The sequence below is a fragment of the Podarcis filfolensis genome (assembly GCF_964270895.1).
Source record: "Podarcis filfolensis genome assembly, chromosome: 3".
Lineage (NCBI taxonomy): Eukaryota > Metazoa > Chordata > Lepidosauria > Squamata > Lacertidae > Podarcis > Podarcis filfolensis.
This window is the reverse complement of record NC_139606.1, coordinates 83,842,091-83,863,253: the sequence shown is the minus strand read 5'-3', so window position 1 is coordinate 83,863,253 and position 21,163 is coordinate 83,842,091. Positions and strand designations below refer to the sequence as shown.

The following is a 21,163-nucleotide window of genomic DNA, read 5'->3' as shown; positions in this document are numbered from 1 at the left end:
GGGGGGTGGCCTGCCTTCTTTCTTTTTGTGCTTTTGCATTTCCAACTTTGTTCCATCCCCTCTCCCACCTTTTCCTTTGTCTCATCCTTTGTACTGTCGTCTGTGCTATAGTTCCCTTAACAACCTCCCTCTCTTCATTTGCATTTCTCATATGACTGCAACCTTATTCTGAGGCCTTTGTTGCACAACAGACTTCAGTCCCACTCCTTCATTTGTCTACTGTAATAAATAAACAGAGAGATAAACAGGTAAATAGGTAAGAGAAACTTTTCAACTCCAAAGTAAAATCCCACTATGCTCAATGGGGCCTACGCCCAAGTAAGTATGCACGAAATTGCAGCCTTCACCTGAGTTTATCTATTTTTTCAGTGTCTGATTTATATCCAGTTCTCCTAGGGATGCACACATCTGTCAGTTTAGCTGTTTCTAAGTTCTTCATTTTTAGAGTCTCAAGTTCAGTTCTGCATCAGCTTGCTTTTTTTTTAAAGGAAGTTCGTGTTCATTTTCATTGGTGCACAATCATCCTGATGCGCTTGTTTTTGTATGCAATGTTGGCCAACGGTGTGCCTAATGGTGTGCTTTTCTACTAATATTATTTTTTGTCCACCTAATATATGCTTTTTTATATGCATTTACTATCTGGAAAATGACTTCAAAATATTTGAAGAAGTGTGAATTTTGAAGAGCAGATGCACTTCAGTTTTCATTGGTTCAGAAAGTGGGAACTAGGTAAATTCTTATTAAAATGTGAATGAATTATTTTCTCCTCTGTCCTTAGCTCTACCAAGCACCCCAGTTGCTTGTGGGCTTCAAATTGAGAGGAAGGGTAGAATCAAAATACAGTGGATAGCAATTTAATAAATAGTGAGCACTCAGGGCTGATTTCCTTAAGAATAGTGAGGTTTGATCTTCTTGCAGTCCATGGGACTCTTAAGAGTCTCCTCCAACACCATAATTCAAAAGTATCAATTCTTCGGCGATCAGCCTTCTTTATGGTCCAGCTCTCACTTCCATACATCACTACTGGGAAAACCATAGTTTTAACTATACGGACCTTTGTTGGCAAGGTGATGTCTTTGCTTTTTAAGATGCTGTCTAGGTTTGTCATTGCTTTTCTATTGCTGCACTACAACTTCCACAATCCTGACCTTGCAAGCTGGGGCTGATGAGAGTTGGACTCTAGAAACCTCTGGAGGGCCACAGGTTGCCCAGCCCAGCCTTAGGGGATAAAGGTCTTATTATGACTTCCTTGTGTCTGGCATATGGTCTTCCACGAGGTCATTGAACTTCTAGACAAATCCTTGGTTGATAGGAATGATCACAGCTCATTTGAGGAAGACAGTTGACATTTCAGCTGGTATACTTTCAAAGCTGTTTTGTTTTTTTAAACTCTGAGAACAGATAAAGTATATTATGGCCAGGCACTGTGTACACAATACTCTTTCACTCAATCCTGCTGAACTTTCTTCCAAATTCTTTTGGATTATTAGCTTCTTTGGAACCAAAGGTGTTGATAACATTTGAAACCAGCACAAAATTCTAGGCTGCCAATGGGAACCTTGGCAAGTATGCTGGATTTGCTCTTGGAAAAGCAGGAACTATATTGCTATTTTGTGAAATTGTTGTTTTAAACTTGTTGCAAACCGCCCTGAGTGATGCATTTGCCTTAGATGGAGGGGACAGAAATGCTTAAATAAATACCCCTATTCAACAATGGATTCATTTTGGTCTTGGGCTTACTCACTGTTTCTAATGCAGCCTTTGCCAATCTGGTAACTTCCAGATGTTCTGGACCACAGCTCCTATCAGTCCCAGAGTCGGGACAACTGTGTGAACTGGCACTGCTGGGAGGTGTAGCCCAGAAAATCTGGAAGGACACCAAACTGGCAAAGGCTGCTTTGAGGTTTCAGTCTTATAAGAATTTGGGATGAAATTTCTGATCCAATGTAGGTCTCTTGAATTAGCCTCCAGTTCTCAATAAACCCAGCCAGCCTGGCCCATCTGGGATGGTGGGAAATGCAGCTCAACAATAGCTGGATGGTCAAATGTCGTCCCCCCCCCCCCGTGATACAGATGTACTCATTTGAGAACAATGACTGACAACATTTACCTGTCAAGCATTTTTTGTTTTTAATTTATATATCTCTCAATATCAAAATAGGCTTTGAAACAGCTACAAAATATAAAAGCCAGCTGCGTGTGCATTAAAAAATAGACGCTCATAAGTAAAATAAACAATAAAACAACACACTTACAGAAAAAGGGTCGTATTCAACCAACTTTTGCTCAGAGTAAAGGTAAAGGGACCCCTGACCATTAGGTCCAGTCATGACCGACTCTGGAGTTGCGGTGCTCATCTCGCTTTATTGGCCGAGGGAGCCGCTATACAGCTTCCAGATCATGTGGCCAGCATGACTAAGCCGCTTCTGGCGAACCAGAGCAGTGCATGGAAACGCCGTTTACCTTCCCGCTGGATCGGTACCTATTTATCTACTTGCATTTTGACGTGCTTTCGAACTGCTAGGTTGGCTGGAGCAGGGACCGAGCAACAGGAGCTTACCCCGTCGTGGCGATTCAAACTGCCAACCTTCTGATCGGCAAGCCCTAGGCTCTGTGGTTTAACCCAAAGCGCCACCCGTGTCCATTTGCTCAGAGTAAACCCAGTAAAATGAATGGCCACAATTAACTTAACTCCATTAATTTCAATGGGTCTGCTCTGAGTAAAAGTTTGTTGAATACAATCAACAGTATTTAAGTGCCTACACAGTGTAACCAGCTCTTAGTCTATATCCCAGCCTTGTTTTCTGGGCATTGCTTCTCTTACCTATATCCTGAAGCTGTTTACACTGTGTGCCCAAGTAACCTAAACTTGGTGCAAGCAAATAGACAAAAATGGAAAGCTTTTCTGTAGCCTGCTGGTACAATGGCTAAAATGAAATGGGCGTGAAAATGGAGCCTTCCTTTCTTCTTCACCCCTTAAAGGGTTACTTTTTCTGTACGTGTACTCAAGAATAGCACTTGGAAACCACAGTACAGGAAGATCAGATTTCCTTCCACCCTCCAAGCTGCTTTTGTTAATAATAATTAGCAGCTAGCACTCAGCCCCCGGGTCACATGTCTTCTGGTGAGAGACAAGCCATGCCACTAATCCTGGTCCTCCTCTCCCATTATTGTTCCATTGACTACTGTTGACTTTCTTGAGAGGCTGGAAACCAAGGATAAATGAGAAACTGGAATCACAGCACTGGTGGGACAGGTTTCCCTGGCCAGTATTGCAACAGGCAGGAAAAATAAATAAACAGAAATCCACCATTTATCAACAGCTGGGAGCTGGGTCTATTAAGGGTCACTGTGTGCATATGTCTCAGACTAGGATGGTGTCCTAAACCTCTGGTTTTGGATTTCACCTCCCTCTCTGGATGCATTCCATTTGCCCGGGTGCATCCTGGTTCTTAACCAACCCTTGACAACAGAGGCTTAAAATCTTCTAATGAAAAAGTCCCCATTAATTATCAGGAAACAATCACTTTATGTCATGGATTTAGATCATCAAAAGAGAAGATTGTGAAGAACAGCTAACTGGTCCTTAGACCGAGGAGAGCAATAGTGTGATTAAGAGGAAGAATTCTGTCTCTGCATCCGATTGCACTTGCAAGTAGAAGTTTTCTTTAAAGGCTGGGCTTGACTAAATGGTTACTCAAAGGAACTGGCTTCATCCACTGGCAGCTGAAGTTTGAAGCACAGAATCAGATTCACAGAGCCCTTTTCATGATATATTTGAAGAGGAATAGGGGATGTGACTCCATCTAATAGTGAACTGATGTGATAACAGCTATGGGATGAGGATATAGCTCAATGGTAGAGCATCTGCTTTGCATGCCGAAGGTCCCAAATTCAATCCCTGGCATCTCCATGTAGTAAGCTAGATGAACCAATGGCCCAACGGTATAAGGCAGATTCCTATGCTCCTATGTTCCTAACAGGTCTGGACCCCAAATGGAGCCACTAAAAACAAGTTCACCTTCCGTTTTCTCCCTCTGTGCATCCACCGTAGACTATGTAAGAGAAGATCAGTGAGATTGCTAATCATATGAGCAATGCAAGTTCAAATACTACCTACAATAAACACAGAAATTATTTGGCCATCTGAGAATGATTGCTGCTTATGGTCCAAGTCTAGTGCATTGTCGCCATTTACTCCAAAAATCACAGTACTCGTATATGAAGCAGCATATTCACAAGCCATCAAAATAAATGCTGTATTTATTTAGAGCTGAAATTAATCCACCTTTCATTTTTCCTAAGTGCATTTTGATAGCAGTCATTCTCTAGATATAAGAAGGTTTTTTTGCAAATGTCGTATTTATTTAAACTAAATAAACTCACAGTTAACAACAACAAACTCAGAACAATACAACGGTCTTCCCACTCATTAGTAGACGTTGGAATGCCGTTACAATGCCGCGCAAAGCCTTAACCCTTAGCATGCTGCAGGAACACCCCATGTATTATTTTAACAAATTATTCCCCCAATTTTTCTTGAGACCCTGGGAACTTGGGGTTGGCAGTTCCTTTTGCTTACAAAGGTGGAAAATGGATATGAGGTTTCTATGACCCTATCAGATTTGGTCACATCCTAGATAAGTCTGCTCTGGTTTCAAAAGGAAGATTTATGGAGAAAAAGGCTACTAACCATTATAGATATGTTCTACCTCCACAGCTGGAGGAAGTATGCTTCTGAAAACCAGCTGCTGGAAACTACAGGAGGCAAGAGTGCTGTTGCACTCAGATTCTGCTAGCCAGCTTGGCCACTGTGAGAACAGGATACTGGGCTAGGCAGACCACTGTTGGGGTCTTCTTATCTGAGTTACCCTTTCTGACAGCACTGGGTTGGGAAGCTAATATTTGACATCGGCATATAATAGTTTTGCAGCAGCAACCAATGTCTGCGCAGTATCTGATATGCAGCTGTCAACATTTGACAGTATCTGCTTGCTGGCATGCGGCAACCATCAACATTCGCTAATATCTTCCAGGTAGCAGACAACATTTGACAGACCTTGGCATGCTTGCCTTTGCTGCCCAGGAATATCAGAGAGCAAAGGAAGAGCCAAGGTCAAATAGGCAGGCAAAGAACCAATGGACAGAGGGTGCCAGTGACAGCCCAAGGATAGTTGTGAAGCCTGGAACAGCCATCAAATCTCACTGAGAGACATGGAGGGGGAAGAGATAAGTCAGAGATAGCAGGACCATTAAAACTTTATTGCTAAAGTGCAAAAAAATAAAATAAAAAGTTATGTCCTAGTCTCACCCTGCTCATACTGACTGTGTTCTAGAGAAGGCGGTTAGCATATTTTATGAACATAAGCTAGTCTCTCATTCACTTGGCTCAACATGGCAACAACCCATGGATTAAAATAGAACTCCGATTCAGCAATTTAGGGCTGGACTGGGAAGCAGTTTCTTAGGTGCACAAGCCTGCAGCAAATATAACAAACAAGTAAAAATAATAATACCCAGTGTTGTATTTATTTTGAGAAACTACTATATTTTCTTTGTGACAGGCTCAAATAAGGTCAAGCAGTACCTGCTTTAAGGAGATGAGTGCTTAAGAACTATACCTGGCAGAACATGTTTCCAAATGTTTTCATCTGACTTTCTGAAATAGGAACTACTGCCATAATGGAAACAGCTCCTTATTTTATAACTAGGAGCCTTATACAGCAGCAGCTAGTAACTATGGTGAATCATTATTGAGGATCTTGTTGGGAATCTGAGGTGAAATACCCACGTAGCTGAAGTTGTCCCCAGCTCTCAGTCACCACACAGAGGCAACTTAAGATCCAAAATAGTTCACTGCTGTAGAAGATCAGGCTCTAGTAATGCTGTTCTGGATGTTGATCTATACATACAGTTTGTAGGCTTTGCAGATACAGATATATACAAGTGGGAAGTATTTCTGTTGCTCCAGCAATTCAAAATGTAACACACACTCCAACTCACAGACAGACTCACCTTCCTCCATGCCCAGTTCCTCCTATAGATCTGTCAATTGGTGTCATGCTAAGAGTTGGAGAGAAGCTTGTTGCAAGTGAAAATACACACACATGCACAAGGCTACCCATTTGTAATGGTCCTGTTTGTGTGTGCTACAGGACGGGGGTGTTGGAGAGAGCAGATAACCTTAAACATGTACAAGAATCTCTGCACACACTGCCATTAGATCAAATTTAAAACTAATACGTAGAATGCTAAAAACTTCCCTGTGGACACTCTTTTATATAATTTCTCTTGAAGATAGCTAAGAAGTAAGCAAATTTATTCACTTTCAGATTATAACAGTTTCTCATTTCTACAAACTTAATTTCATTTCTCTCGTTTTCACATCAGTGTTCAATTTTTGTAAGTCCTCATGAAAATTCACCATTTTGTGTGATTTTTTCTTAATTTCTCCATGTTTTTGTGTATATTTGCCTTATAAACAAATTTTTGCAAAGCAATGTCCTCCAGTATAATGCATTTTTATATATTATGTTCACTAGTATATGCACTTTTATTCACACTACAGCCTAGTATATGCATTTTTGTGCACAATACTTGTCTGGAGAAATGAACTGGAGGGAAGGGGGGTTATTGGCTTGTGGTTTTTTGCTCTTGTTTTTATTATGCATTTTGTGTTTTTACATTGCATTTTTATGTTGTGAATCACCCTGAGATATGGCTATGTTTTGCTTCTCATATTCTTTCAGAAAATAGGAATTAGGCAGGTTCACCTTGAAATGTGAACAGAACCAAATTTCTCCCCCATCGCTATGTGGGAAGATAGACTCACTGGCTGCCTTACGGGGGCATAAGTTTTATTACTGCCTCTGCTTCTGTGCCTTTAAAAACAGTCTGGAATACAGAAATTAACTAGAAAAGAGTTTCTGTCCCCCACGCCATAAAGTTATCTTAATGTCAGGAAAACGTCACTGTTAAAAAGCTGGCAACTCCTTTGTAGTGCAGAGCATTATATGACAAAACGGTGAGAAGAATGGAACAAATGGTGATGTTTTCTTCTTAGAAGGTACATGTCTGAGCATATGCGCAAATGTAGGCGCCACTAAGGACTTGTCGTTTCCTAGCTCTGTTTTAATCAATCCACCTCCTGATTAGTCTACAAAAGGGATGAAAAATCCATGTGTCTACATGGGCACTACAAAAAAAGAAGACTGCAACTGGGGAAATGTGTGGACCTTCAGATATGAAAACTCAAGACCTTGTGGTACTGACAGGTTTAACTTGGTGCTCTGGAGCAGGAAGTGCCTGAATCACCATGGCTTGATGCTCCACCAGCATTGTTTGATCATTCCACTTGTTCACATTTCATCTCCTTGCACTTTGGAGAGAGGAAACACAGGTTCCCCCTTTGCCCTTTCCTGAATAAATGTGTCATGTTACTATGGATACCTCCCACCAGGGGCATCCTCTTTTGCATCCTGCTAATGTCTGCATTGATTGACAAAGAGGCCCTAAATAAACCTTGTTGAATGGGTTTTGAAAGGCAAAGGTCAGGGTTGAAAACCTGTCAATGGGCAGCGCTTAATGTACATTGATCTGGTCTCCCATGTTTTTTGGTGCGGTAGCGGAAACTCCCAACCACTTGCCTGTCTCTGGTTTTACTTTTAACCACTTAATGATGCAGTATTAACCATGGCCACTCAGAAGATGCAAGTCCTATTGAATTCAGTGAACTTCACTCCAGGGAATTTCTCCCTGTGATTCTGTACAGTGGTACTTAATTTGTTCCAGAGGTCCATTCTTAACCTGAAACGTCTGCACACAGCTGTGACCATGGGGTTTACAATTAGGGTTCATCTATTAAATGTGTGGGACACAAATGTCACATGTTGAGTTAGGGATATGAGCAAGATGTTGGGAAAGAGGTAGGGAAAGTGGAGGAGACATTCGGCTGCCAACTTCATTCCAGTCTCGAATCTTCAGCAGCAGCCTAATATTGGGTGGGGGGGTTAGCAGGTAATTTCTGCATATAATTATTAATTATATGTTAATTATATGTTAAGTTAATTTCTGCATATAATCCTACCTTTAAAGGCACAGGAGCAAAGCTAACAGAGACAAGTTGGCATGCCTGGAACCATAGAGGCACAGCATTGTGATTGCACTATAAATGCACATGTATTTCTCATATGTTGCATGATGATATGTCAAAAACTGAGCATCCTCAGTTAAAGACGAGTTTGCTCCATTGTTTTGGAAAGACTAGATATTAGTCTGACATGGAGGGATCCTGAAGCAGAACCCCCAAGATACAGACCTCTGCAGAAGTATCTGCCACAACCAGCTCCAGGTTGTTGTGGGCCCTTCTGCAAGAAGACAGTCCTCTTTCATCTCTGGGTGAATGAAAAATAGACCATCCCTTCAAATATACAAACTGATCTCCCTTATGGTACACAACCATAAGCATCTGAAAATAGGGGAAATATCTGTTACTTTCTCCAGGAGGCCACATTTTAACTAGGGCTGCCACCTATACATTGCCTCAAAAGAGAAAATGCATCAACCAGAATGAGGCCACAGATTTGCATAAAACCTGCATGTGTCAGTTTGCATGTATAGATGCCAACTTAGAAATAATTACTATAAATTAAATAGAAATACAACAAATCTCACAGTTCTTTATACAGTGGTACCTCGGGTTAAGTACTTAATTCGTTCCAGAGGTCCGTTCGTAACCTGAAACTGTTCTTAACCTGAAGCACCACTTTAGCTAATGGGGCCTCCCACTGCCGCCGCGCCGCGAGAGCACAATTTCTGTTCTCATCCTGAAGCAAAGTTCTTAACCTGAAGCACTATTTCTGGGTTAGCAGAGTCTGTAACCTGAAGCGTATGTAACCTGAAGCGTATGTAACCCGAGGTACCACTGTATTGAAATGAAACTTGGACTGGGAAGCCTTTCAAACAGAGGGCTCCTTCAACTACAGGACTGTCCTTTTCAAAGTAGTACATGTTGCCATCCAAATATTCCTGTTTCTGGTATGAATTAGTACATTACAGCAGATGTGCCCCTCTGGCCCTGCCAAATGCCTGATCCTGCCTCCAGCCATAAAGCCTGTGGTGGCAGAATCCACAGAACCCAGAAGCTCAGAAACAACTTCAATAGTTGACCCATTTGTTTTGCAGCAGATAGTGGCATTTAAGAATCTGATACATTTACATCAAAGGGAACTATGCCTGTTAGCACCTGTAGGTACCTGCATTGTGCTTTTTGAGAGTTTTAGTTGTTTTTTTTAAATCGCTTTGGCATAAGCATGACCTCCAACTTCTTGAATCCTTTTGCATATAGTTTTTTTCCTCTCCCAAGTTTCCTTAGACTGTGGTTTTCCTGCTTTCAGGAGCTTGTAGAAAAGTTTCTCAAGCCTCTGCTCCCGCCACTGGCTTTGTGAAAAGATTTTCTCTTCAGTGGCTGGATCTGTAGATCCTGCAATAATTCTCCTGGACCTGAGAGAACTTGCTTGTTTTCTATTACAAATTGTATTATTTGTCAAGCCCCTTTGCTTTTGTTACACTCAGAATTGCTTGACTTCTGCTGCTTGTTTTATAGCTGAGTCCCAACATTACAGTCTATGGGGCACTGCCTTCTCTTTCCCTGCCCTGGAGATAACCCAGTGCACTTTGCTACCTACCATAACCATCTCTTGTACAACTGGATTTCGTTCTGTTTATTCTCTGCAAAGTCCATTAATGTCAGGCTGTTCACTTGAACTCCGGCATCTATTCTTAAATGCCACACCTTGTCAAACTCTGATGTCCTGAATTTTGCAAATGAAAAAGGGAGGACATAAATGTCGTGCTTGTAGGGGTGTGAAAGGGGTGTGCCAGGTGTGTCCAGGTCCCCCTCTCCCCAATGTTGTACAGAGCGGCGACCTGCCTCCCACAACTTTCCGCATCATCTCATTGAACTTGGGTACTAGTTGTGTGGTCAACTCAATACAAGACTTGGGAGTAGTATCACAGCTGCTGCCCTGTCTTGTAAGTGTATTTGGCAGACCTGCATACAAATGATACCCAACCTGTAGGTTCTTCATGTGATGGGGAATGATTGCATTGGTAAGGTCCCTGATTGCATAGGTGCAAGCTATGCACAGCTTGTATGTGTGTAGGCTCCTTTTCACACGCCAAATGCACATATGGGACCAGGGTAGAGGCAAAGACTGACAGCAGGCATGATCCCACTTAATCCCACCTCTCCAAATAGCATCCTATGACCTGACCCAAAATATTCTGGAGGACCCCCTGAGCCTCTAAATATGGGGTTGGGAGGAGGGAATACAGGTGATCGGAGAGGGGAACAGACAGGAAGCCCTTGTGAACTTCCCTAAATTCACTTATCTTAATCCAAGCAAAGGTGTGGTGTGTTGCCCTTTGCAACTTTCATTTTCATTGCATCATTAACAGAATTCTCCTTTGCAGCCAGTTTCTATTGGGCTGGTGAAGTGGTCTTTTCATGGAGAGAGGCATTGTTCTCTCCTCTACTCTGGAGCAGTACAAAGAGACTACTTGTACTGTGCTGGCACGTGTCAAGTTTGAAGACGATCCTTCCTTGCAGAGGAAATTATCCACACTTTTTCAAGGCCAGTGTATGTGACAGTCTTGATCATGGCTGTTGCTCTGTCTGTGAGCTCATGTTGACAGCTTCTTGCTGACAGCAGCAAGGTCATCTCACTTACTCACCATGAATAGAACTGGCAATTTTGCTCACCTCTGTGGACAAAACTAGACATGGCATGTTATCAGCAATTGTGTGTATGTTTTTTGAGAGTAAGAAGTTGATGGCCTGATGCAGATCAGGACCCTGGCAGAGATAGGGGTCTTTAATGCATCCCCACCCCCTGGCTGCAATCCCAATCCAGATCAGGAGGCTAGTGCCTGCTATTTGCATTGGGAGGAAGACTTCCATAGGCAAAACTTTCCTCCTGATGGGAGAACTTTCCTCCTGATGCAAATAGCCAGCACAAGGGGACTGCTAACTGCATAGATAGTGTCACATCCCATTTGGCCCCAGGCAAATGGCATGAAGAAGTTTTACAGCAATGTGCAAAACGACAGGGTCTGTTTGTAGTGGTAGAGGACGACAGTCCACTTGCCAGAAGCAGAGAGAAGCTGTCATTCACAAAAAGGAAGCAGCTGAGTAAGACAAAGGGAGGAGAAGAGACTGCCATTCCTACTTACCTGCTGCTGCTGCTGCTACTGGAGCAGTTATGGAGGCGGGTAGGTGGTAGGGTTGAGAAAGTAGTGGGTGAGAAAGTTGGAGCGGGTTGGGGACTGAGTACGAGGAGGAGGAAGCAGTTGAATTCTTCTCCAGCAAAGATTGAAATATGAGCTGCAGAAGAATTCAAAGGCTCTAATGCTCACCTTGTATTTTAGAAGGGGACTGTGAGCCTGGTATTCATATTAAGTATTAGCAGCATCACTGCTGACTCCCAAAGCTTTGATTTGCATTCATGATGTGTAATTGTGCCAGCTGGGCAGGTAAAAAGTAAACACCAAACAATATGCAAAGTGTGAAAGAATAGAATGCCAGCCATGTTTTCCCAATGTCCCAAATTATTTCAGGCTTCTCTGGAACACTGTAAAAATGTATAACAGGGTTGAGGAACCTGTAGCCTCTGGATGTTGTTGGACTGCAGCTCCCATAATCTCTGATCATTGGCCATACTGGCTGAGGTACTGACAGAGCCCAGTAACATCTGGTGGGTCATAGGTTCTCCATCTCCATTTAGAAAAGATGCTTAGTTGCAACTTAGCAGTACAAGGTTTTGAATATTGTTCTGCAAGAAGGTTCTGATTCACACATATATGTAGTTCCGCCTACAAGAAGCATTTATTTCCCCACAAACACTTTTTTAAAAAAACAGAAACAAAGTCTTTCCTTTAAAATATCTATAAATATTTGCAAATGCCTATTGGCAGAGATTTGATTAAAATTTGATTAAGAAACATATAGCTCACTTTTAAAAGGAAACCTCTACCCCAAGCTGTTTACAAATAAATATATGCCGCCACCCCCCAAGGTACTATAATATACGAAACAGTTAAAAGGAACGTTTCATTTTCTGGCACGAAACTCACAATAGCCCAGTATAATCAAAACACAGCACTACTTCAACACAGATTGCCCACTAAAAGCCAATGTAGAAAGATAGGTCTTTAAGGTCTTTCAGGTCTTTAAGGTCATCTTAAAAGTACCAAGGGATGGTAAAACTCTATGAAAGAATTGTTTTGTTTTTTTGTTTTGCTTATTCTTCAGTTGCTTAGTTTTGAGTTCTCTTGACTTCCCACTGTAGTATACATTCACCCCCAGTTTATGTCGGGGTGTGTGGGTGGAAGTAAGATGAGGGCATTTGACAAAGAGGGAAATATGTAAATTTCAAATTATTATGCAAATCAGGCGCAGCTGCCCCTGCATCCTTATTAAAGGCATGTGGTAATTGCACCAAGACTGCCAATTTCAGCAAAGCAACTAGCCAGCAATTCCGGAGAAGAACAGAGCACAGGCCGTTTTCTCATTCCTCCACACAAACACAGTTGTAAGAAAAGGAGCAAATCACGTTCAGGGCAGACCACTAGCAGCATTTGCTATGGATCTACAGCCAAAAGGCTTTCTGCATGCCAAACAATGGAGAGATTCAAGAGATATTGTTTTGAGACAGACCTATCTTTTGCCTCAGAAAGGCCCCTATGAACACCCCAGACTCCCTTTAGTTGGATTCTTTCCTAATTCCTAGGCCCACAGATTAAGACCTGGCGTGGCAACCGAAGCCTAGAGGAAATGCGCTGCATATTAAGCATCATGTGGGCATGTGAGCCCCGAGACCCTGGCATTGCCCCAGCAGAATCATATTCTCATTGCATTCCTTGGATGTCTCCCAGCCTCTGGTCTGAGAAAGTTGTGAGCCTTTGCACACTTCATTGTTCTGGTTTGGGTGTCGTCCCATGATCTGAGTGACCAGTGCATGTGCTTGTTGTATGTGCTCTGCCGAAAGGACAGCTGGGGAGGCTGAGGTGATCCTTATGGAATGTCCTTGTCCTCAGTGAACTGCCTTGAGAGCGGGCTAGCAACCTGGGTAAGGACTTGGGAGAAGGAAGCTCTCCAGGTGTGGTGTATAATCCTCCAGCCAACGTCTTTCATAGAGAAAGAACTGGGCTGTTGCATCTGAAAAGGATCCAAAAGCTGGAGGAATGAGAGTGTGCCAGATCCTCAAAGACCAACGAATCATGCTTGGAGGCAAGTGGCACCCCCTAGAGGCCCCTGTCATTACCGAACATGTTGCAATTACGGGACGTTTGAACACAAGCATCTATTACTATTTATCTTTGCTTCTGTTCAGTTGGCTGAACTTTCATCATGCATATGAATGGCATATATCCAATATCAAATTTAAAAGGCAGGGGAGTGAATTATGAGTGGACTACCCTCATATAGAATCCCAAGAACTGATGCTGCACTTGAAAATACCCCTTTACAAAACAGCTGATTCACACACGGGCAGTGGGCATAGAACAAATAATCTGCTTAATTTTCTCCTAGCAAAATGCCAACCCAATGGTGGAAAGGCATATGGTTGTATATATGGATACCTGTAATACTATCTCTCCCCTTATATAGCAATCAAATCCTGCTCTCTGCTGGGGAGGGCATCCCGCAGATACCATCTCAAAAGGAGGTCCATTCTGCAGAAGATGGAGTTTTAAGGCACCCATCCTCTGGAATTTCCTGCTGTTAAATACTAGACAGGCACTGTCTGGATTGTATTTTCAGTTCCTACTAAATGCCTTCTTCTCCCAACAAGTCTTTTAAGTAGATATCATTCTCTGTATGCACCTGTATTGGATCTTTAAAAATGTTTCAATTGTTCTATCATTTGTTCATTTGCTTCCCTAGGCTCCTTTGGGAAGAAGGGTGGGGTATAAATTTATGTGTTTTATCCGCATATCCCCCTAACACAGACTTTTTTTTGTTAAAGAACTGCATTACCAAATTCCAGAGATGTGCAGATTTCAAAACTTTGAAGCTGCGTTTTGGTTCGTGTATTGTTTTAGGAACTCAGAATTAGCCAGATGTAAATACAAATACAAATTCTTCCCCACCCTGGTGACAACAGAGCTCTCTGTCCTGTTTCCGTCCATTATGAAAACAATTTGGTCTTCAAACTGTCATCACATTCTGGTCCTGAATTTTCTAATTACACTTAAAAAACAACCCAGATGTAGTCAAATAATTTGTGGTCATTGTTTTGGCATAGGACTGTAGAAAATGTACATTGCCTACCCACTCATACACATGCCTTTCATTAGAAGCATTGTTAGCAAAACTGATGGCATTCATGCCCCGATAACTTGTTCTTGTGAGTGAACCATAGCAGACAAAAGTGGGTATGTTACAAGATTGTTTTGAATATGGCAGTCAACAAAAAAGCAACAGCAAATAAACTTTTATAAGGCAAGAGTAAAGAAACAACAACACCTCTTATGTAACATTTATGATGTTTCTTAATAGAGCATTGCAAACTTTAACAAGGGACATTTTACTCTGCACGTTTCTCCCTTGGTAAACCAAAGGGTGGCAAACGTACATTTTGCTAGTGATCTGGAGATATTGATCATTGACAAGTGGCGCAAGACACTCATTCAATGACTGGATCACTTTGCTGCTTCACTAACATTAATAGATAGGCCTTTTAAGCATCCTGACAGAAACCCAGGTGGCTGAAAGCCTCTGCACCCTTGCAAATGGATGCAGTGTTAGAAATAATGTCACCAGAACAGTGATTGACACCATCATTAGCGTTTGTGACCCTCTATATGTGTGCATGCCAATTTTTAGATATTGCTGCTTTTATTTCAAGATGGTCATTTGCTCTTCCTTGGGCTTTTCAGTGACTCCATCTCAGATTGTACCACTAAAAGCTGAAGTTTTTTCTCCCGGAGTACAAACGATGAATACTCTGCAATCACTCCTGCACAATACAGCCTGTACCGGCTATGCTTATCCATCCCTACTCCTTTATCTGTATTGCAGCAGCAAACTGCAAGCTGCAACCAGGCTCAGGCACAGTATAAAGAGTAAGGACTGGATACACACCCAACGCCTGAAAAGCAGGCTGCCTTTATAGTTCAAGGCACCACTGTACCTCAACATCAGTGAACAAAACCCTTCTCGCTCCTTCAAATCACATTCTCCCATTAGCTTGGTGAGGAATGTGTTTGGCATGAACACGGACCTGTAAGGTCCTTGGAGGTGTACATTGTGATCTGAGGGTTCTCAGCAGTCAGGAGCCATTGCCTTACTTGCTGCACCAACAGAGCCAGCATACCATCTCGGCTGCAGTACCAGCCTGCCTCGGGAATAGGCAGCTGACCTCACTAGCCAATCCTGGGTCACCACAGCCTATAAAGAATTTGTTCCTCATTCTCACCAATGAAAAAGCAGCAATACAGACTCAGCGTGCCTGGGCCAGACTGGCCCTGATTTGAGTAGAAGCAGCCATTTGTGCGGGTTGTGTTCATCCTTAGTATAAAATGGCCATTCTTAGTCAATAATAATGTGGTCAAATGTTCAACAAATCAACAAGCCCAGGACTTGAGTGTTAAGTGAATAAATCATGCGACTTCTCTGTTGCATACTAAAACTCAGTGAACATTTTCTTAGTCCATTTACCCTTCTGTTGCAGTTAAGAGAGTATCTGGACACCACGCTGGGCTTTAGTTCTCCCTTCTCCTCACCAGCACACTTAGAAGCCCTTTATACAGCTAATGCTACATCCTCCTTTCTGAGGGGTAACTACTCAACACACCAAGTGCAACAAATAAAATTAAACAAGAATATACTATTATGATGAATACTGCAAAATCCTCTGAAGGCCAGGGTAGACTATGCATCAGGAAATACTCTACTCTGGTGACTTGCAACCACTTTTGTTGTTTAGACGTTTAGTCGTGTCCAACTCTTCGTGACTCCATGGACCAGAGCACGTCAGGCACTCCTGTCTTCCACTGTCTCCCGCAGTTTGGTCAAACTCATGCTGGTAGCTTTGATTGCAACCACTATTTCTAACCATTCTGTGGGCTTCCAAAAAGGAACAGAGGAAGCTGACTTGGGTCAAACCACTGGTCCCTGTACCCTAGTATTATCTACACTGACTGGCAGTAGCTCTCCAGATTTCAGGCAGGGGTTTCTTTCCCAACCCTACCTGGAGATGCTGGGGATTGGGACATTCTCTGTGCAAAGCATCATCTCTCAGGAATGTGAGTGGTTGTTGCTTCCTGCCTGGGCATATTCTCTGAGAGGGAGGAGCTGGAACATCTCTAGGGGTGTAACTTGGATAGTGTTTTCTGCAGCCTGCATTGTGGTGGTTCCTTAGGAGAGCACTGGAGCATCTCCCACAAGAACAAGTTGTGTCCGATTGTGACAGATAATTCCTGTTAGAACTGCAATCAAATAGGAGCAAGGAGTTTCTGCATTCTCCTGTACTGGCACATTTTCATAGGACTCCTTTGTGCAGAGCAGGTCTTCTGGTTTCATGAGTTTAGCGTTATGCCATTTGCCACAGACGTTCTTCTGGCAAGCTTTATAATAGGCATCCTGTTCTGCAAAGCTGTGGAAATCAGACCAAGATGGAGTTAGTTGGGTGGCAAATGCTGGAACCTTGGAATGGAGCTTCCATCCTAGGAACAACTGGGCTGAAGCCATTTGCCAAAGGTGTTGGCTGCTATGTCAATAGGACAAGGTAGAGGCTGGATGATTTCAACCACAGGTGTTTTTTAGGCAGGGCAACATGTTCTGTCTCACTGTCGCTCTGGAGAAACAACAGACTTGGAGGTAAGAAGGGTTAAAATCTATAAGCCTCTGCAAATTTTCATATTAGGGATGGGGAGAAATTTGATTCAATTTGCACTTAGAAGTAAAGCTTTCAAAATTCTCAGTTTCTGAAACAATATGAGAATCCAAACACAGCCATCCTTTGAAAATCACAGTTATCTGAATTTTACGAAACAGTTCTCCAGCCAAACAATGTTCACAAAAGTGCTTATATTAGGGGAGCAGTTTGCATAAAAAGGAATATATTTGTAAAATATATTAGGGGAAATAACTTTTGCAAAAATGTGTTCATTAGTCAAAACTGTATATAAAAATGTGTTTATGAGGAGAAATTTGCACTAAAACACTGAGCAATTTTCATGAGAAATTTTTATTTTAATTGAAATTGCTGCAGAAATGTGGAGAACTGAATTTAAGACTGGAAACATGAGGAAACTGAGAGAACCAAACTGACAAATTCTTCCATTGCTAAATCAGATGAAAACTGCAGCCTATTATTAGAGATTATTTTCTCAGGAATCCCAAAGTGGGGGGAGATGGGCTTCATTTTATTGACAACTGATCCTGATACAGTATTGGTTACCTGAACAACTTGGACACGGGTGGTGCTGTGGTCTAAACCATTGAGCCTCTTGGGCTTGCCAATCAGAAGGTCTGTGGTTCGAATCCCCGCGACGGGGTGAGCTCCCATTGCTAGGTCCGAGCTCCTGCCAACCTATCACTTTGAAAGCACCCCAAAAAGTGCAAGTAGATAAATAGATACTGCTCCAGCGGGAGGGTAAACAGCATTTCCGTGCACGGCTCTGGTTTCGGTGTTCCGTTGCACCAGAAGTGGCTTAGTCATGCTGGCCACATAACCCGGAAAAACTGTCTGTGGAGCGGACAAACGCTGGCTCCCTCGGCGCAACCCCAGAGTCGTCTGCAACTGGACTTAACTGTCAGGGGTCCTTTACCTTTACCTGAGCAACTAGGAGGTGTTTCCCATATAAAAGAGATCAGTCCCAAGTTTTTGCTAATGATGACTTGGGAGCCTTAAGTGCTTCTGGTGGGCTGGTTTGCATGCTGGCATATATATCACACCTGAACAGGGAGTTGTGCACCTGTGTGTGTGTCCTCTATGTGTGTGCATGTGAAAATGACATGTGAGTGGGACTGCTCTCAGTCTTTCTTTTTACAGAGGGCTTTCTCAGTCTCTTTCCCCATCATGCCACCTGAAAAAACTGCCCAGTTTAGCACCCATCAGGCACAGAGGTTGCTGCCAGAAAGAGATATTGTTCCTCCCTCTATATGGGGAAGGGCAGTAGCTCAGTGGTACAGCATCTGCTTTGCATGCAGAAGGTCCCAGGTTCAATCCCTGACATCTCGGGGGGGAGGAGGTTATGCTTTATTGAGATTAAAAAGAAATAACAAACATAAAGATTATCCAGAAGAAAGAAAAGAAAATGGTAATATTTGTTATTCCACATCACAATAAGTTCTTCTTGAGTTTCTGAAGGCTTTCCACCACCCCATCATGCATCTACCACTTAGTGTATCTAGTCTTTTGTTACTTTTCATCAATATTATATTCTCTTATAACTATCCATCATACCACAGAAGTCATTCAAGGCCTGCCACTGACGTCATATTTTTACAGTAATCCTTAAGATATTTTTTACTCGTGTCCCATTTCCTAATAAATGTTTGATCAGTATGACCTCTCAGTTTTTTTGTTATTTTTGCCAACTTGGCATATTCCAACAGTTTACTTTGCCACTCCAGATTTGTCAGAATTCTCTCTCCTTTCCAGTTCATAGCGATTAATATTCTTGCAGCTACCGTGGCATACAAGAATATTTCACTCGCACTTTTTGGTATGTCTGGGCCTAATATCCCCAGGAGGAAAGTCTCCGGTTTTTTTTTATGAAGGATACTTTGATCATTCTTTTGAGCTCATTATAAAGTACATCCCAAAATTCCTTTATTTTCTTACAGGTCCACCACATATGTAAAATTGAGCCTTCCGCTTCCCTGACATCTCTGGATTGGGCTGGGAATATCCTTTGTCTGAAGCCCTGGAGAGTCCTTGCCAGTCAGTGTATACAATACTATGTGAAATGGAGTAATGGTATGATTTAGGATGTGTCAGCTTCCTGTGTTCCTATGGAAGCAGAAACAGCTCTCCTCCTATTGGGAAAATGTCTGAAGCTTTCCTGTTTTATATGCACACAGGAAGCCATGATTAAAGTGTTTATAAAGTTTGCATTTTCTGTTCTCTCATTGCTGCCAGTAGTTCAGCAAAGATGCCACACAAACCCCTTAATTAATATCTGGGTATCTTTTTCCTGATGGTGTCAGTGCAAGTAATTCCCACGGTCCCACGCTGACACTTGAACGACAAATGGTCCAAACTCACAGCAATGTTAACATACAACAATTCCAGCTTCTGGGAAGGAAAAGTTTCCCATTTCAAGTGTGGCAAAATCCATTTGTCTCTAATTAGAAAAAGCAGAACCCACATGGCAGTAACCAATGTGCCAAGACAACTCATGAAAAATGGAGAAACATCAAAAAGGCAACAGAGTTGCATTTAAACTGATTTTTCTGGGGGAAAGCTGAGAAGAACTGAAGAGAAGCCAGTCTGGAGCAGCCAAAACAGTCTTGGGAACAGTCGCATATGAAAATGACATTTGGAGAGGTGTGTCTATGCTTATGCAAGAAGCCTCCAAGCCAAGATAAGCTCTGAAAGGAAAGGAAAGGCAACAAGGCACAGTCTTCAGATCCCTGTAGGAAAGGTAAATACAATGAGCACAAATTCATGCACATCGGGGCAGAGGGAAACCTTTACACAGATGCAGTCTGAATTGGCGAAGACTAACCAGGAAAGAGATCTTGGTGTTTATGGTGGATAGCCTCTTTTTTATTTTATTTTTATTTTGTAGAAGTGCATTATAAGATTGAACTGAATACCGCAGAACAAATGTACATAGTAACCAAAAGGATCAAGTAGGAAAAGATAGCTGGTGGATAGCTGAATAAAAGCATCAACTCAGTATGCAACACTGAGGGTTGGGGGTAGGAATTTCTGTGCTATAGATTATTTCAGAAAAGGACTAAATACAGAATAGGCATTATCATAATGCCTGTATGTCTGAAATTGAAACTGAGTTTCCCATAAACGTCCAGTTGGCTGCTGTGAGAACAGGATGCTGGACTAGATAGGCTATTGGCCTGATCCAGCAGTCTCTTCTTCTTAAGAAATGCCATGTACTGTTCTACTTATCCCACTTTGAAAAGGATGTCAGGGCTGTAAATTGTGAAGAGAAGGGGAACCACAACAGTGCAGCAGTTTGGACACCTTCCCCAGGTCTTAAGGCTGAAATGTTTAGTGTTAGGTGACTCAGGGGGAAAAAAGACAAGTATGGAGAAGTATTGGGGGGGAGATGAAAATGCATGGAGAGAATTCATTGGAAGACACAAGATCTACCCACCCGGGAAGAATGGCCAATGAAGTTGATGGACTATATGGAACTGGCGGAAATGACTGGCAGAATCCGAGACCAGGGAGAAGAGTCGGTGGAAGAAGACTGGAAAAAGTTTAAAGACTATTTACAGAAATACTGTAAAATTAATGAATGTTAGAAAAATGTGGAAATGAAGTTATATGGCTTTAGTAGAAATGCTATAAGGAACTAAGTATAAATAGATTATTAGAGTATTAAAGGGAAAATAAGGTTAGAATAGGTTAAGATAATTATAGGATAGAAAACAGAGGAAGATGGAAAGGAATTGCTGAAACAATTAATAGAAGTGGAATACAAAAAGGGAGGTGTGAGGAGGTTGTTGAAATAAGTGAATGAAAGATAAGATATTGAAATTGTTTGATGTGTTTTAAATTGTTTTTATTTTGTTTTGTTAGTTTAATGTGTTAGTGTTATGTAGTGTTTTTATGTTATGTTATGTTATGTAGTGTTTTTGTATTGTATTGTATTGTTTATTTTGTTTTGTTTAAATTGTTGGAAAAGTAATAAATATTATTTTTTTTTAAAAAAAAGAAAATGCATGGAGAGAATTCTCTCTTTCTTTGATAATACTTGAGGCCCTCTAATAAACCGTATTGGCGGTAGTTTGAGGACAGATCTGCCTTCTCAAGTATTCTATCATGAAACTCATAATTAACCTGTGGAATGCTTGGCCTTTAGATGTGGTGGCTGCCTCTGATTAAAATGGTTTTTGATAGGGATTAAATCAGGAATGGTGAACTTTATGGACTATAATTCCCATCACCCCGACTGTTGGCCA

The 21,163-nt window shown here is 42.0% G+C and overlaps 1 long non-coding RNA gene across 1 annotated transcript in view; it reads left to right on the top strand.

The window, feature by feature from the left end:
• The first annotated feature begins 16,401 nt into the window (after positions 1–16,401).
• LOC310758420 overlaps positions 16,402–21,163 on the top strand; it is a 45,822-nt gene continuing 41,060 nt past the window's right edge. Inside the window, exons 1-2 of the long non-coding RNA XR_014545765.1 lie at positions 16,402–16,882; positions 18,857–19,656. This is a non-coding gene — a long non-coding RNA (uncharacterized lncRNA). The remainder of the gene's footprint in view (positions 16,883–18,856; positions 19,657–21,163) is intronic.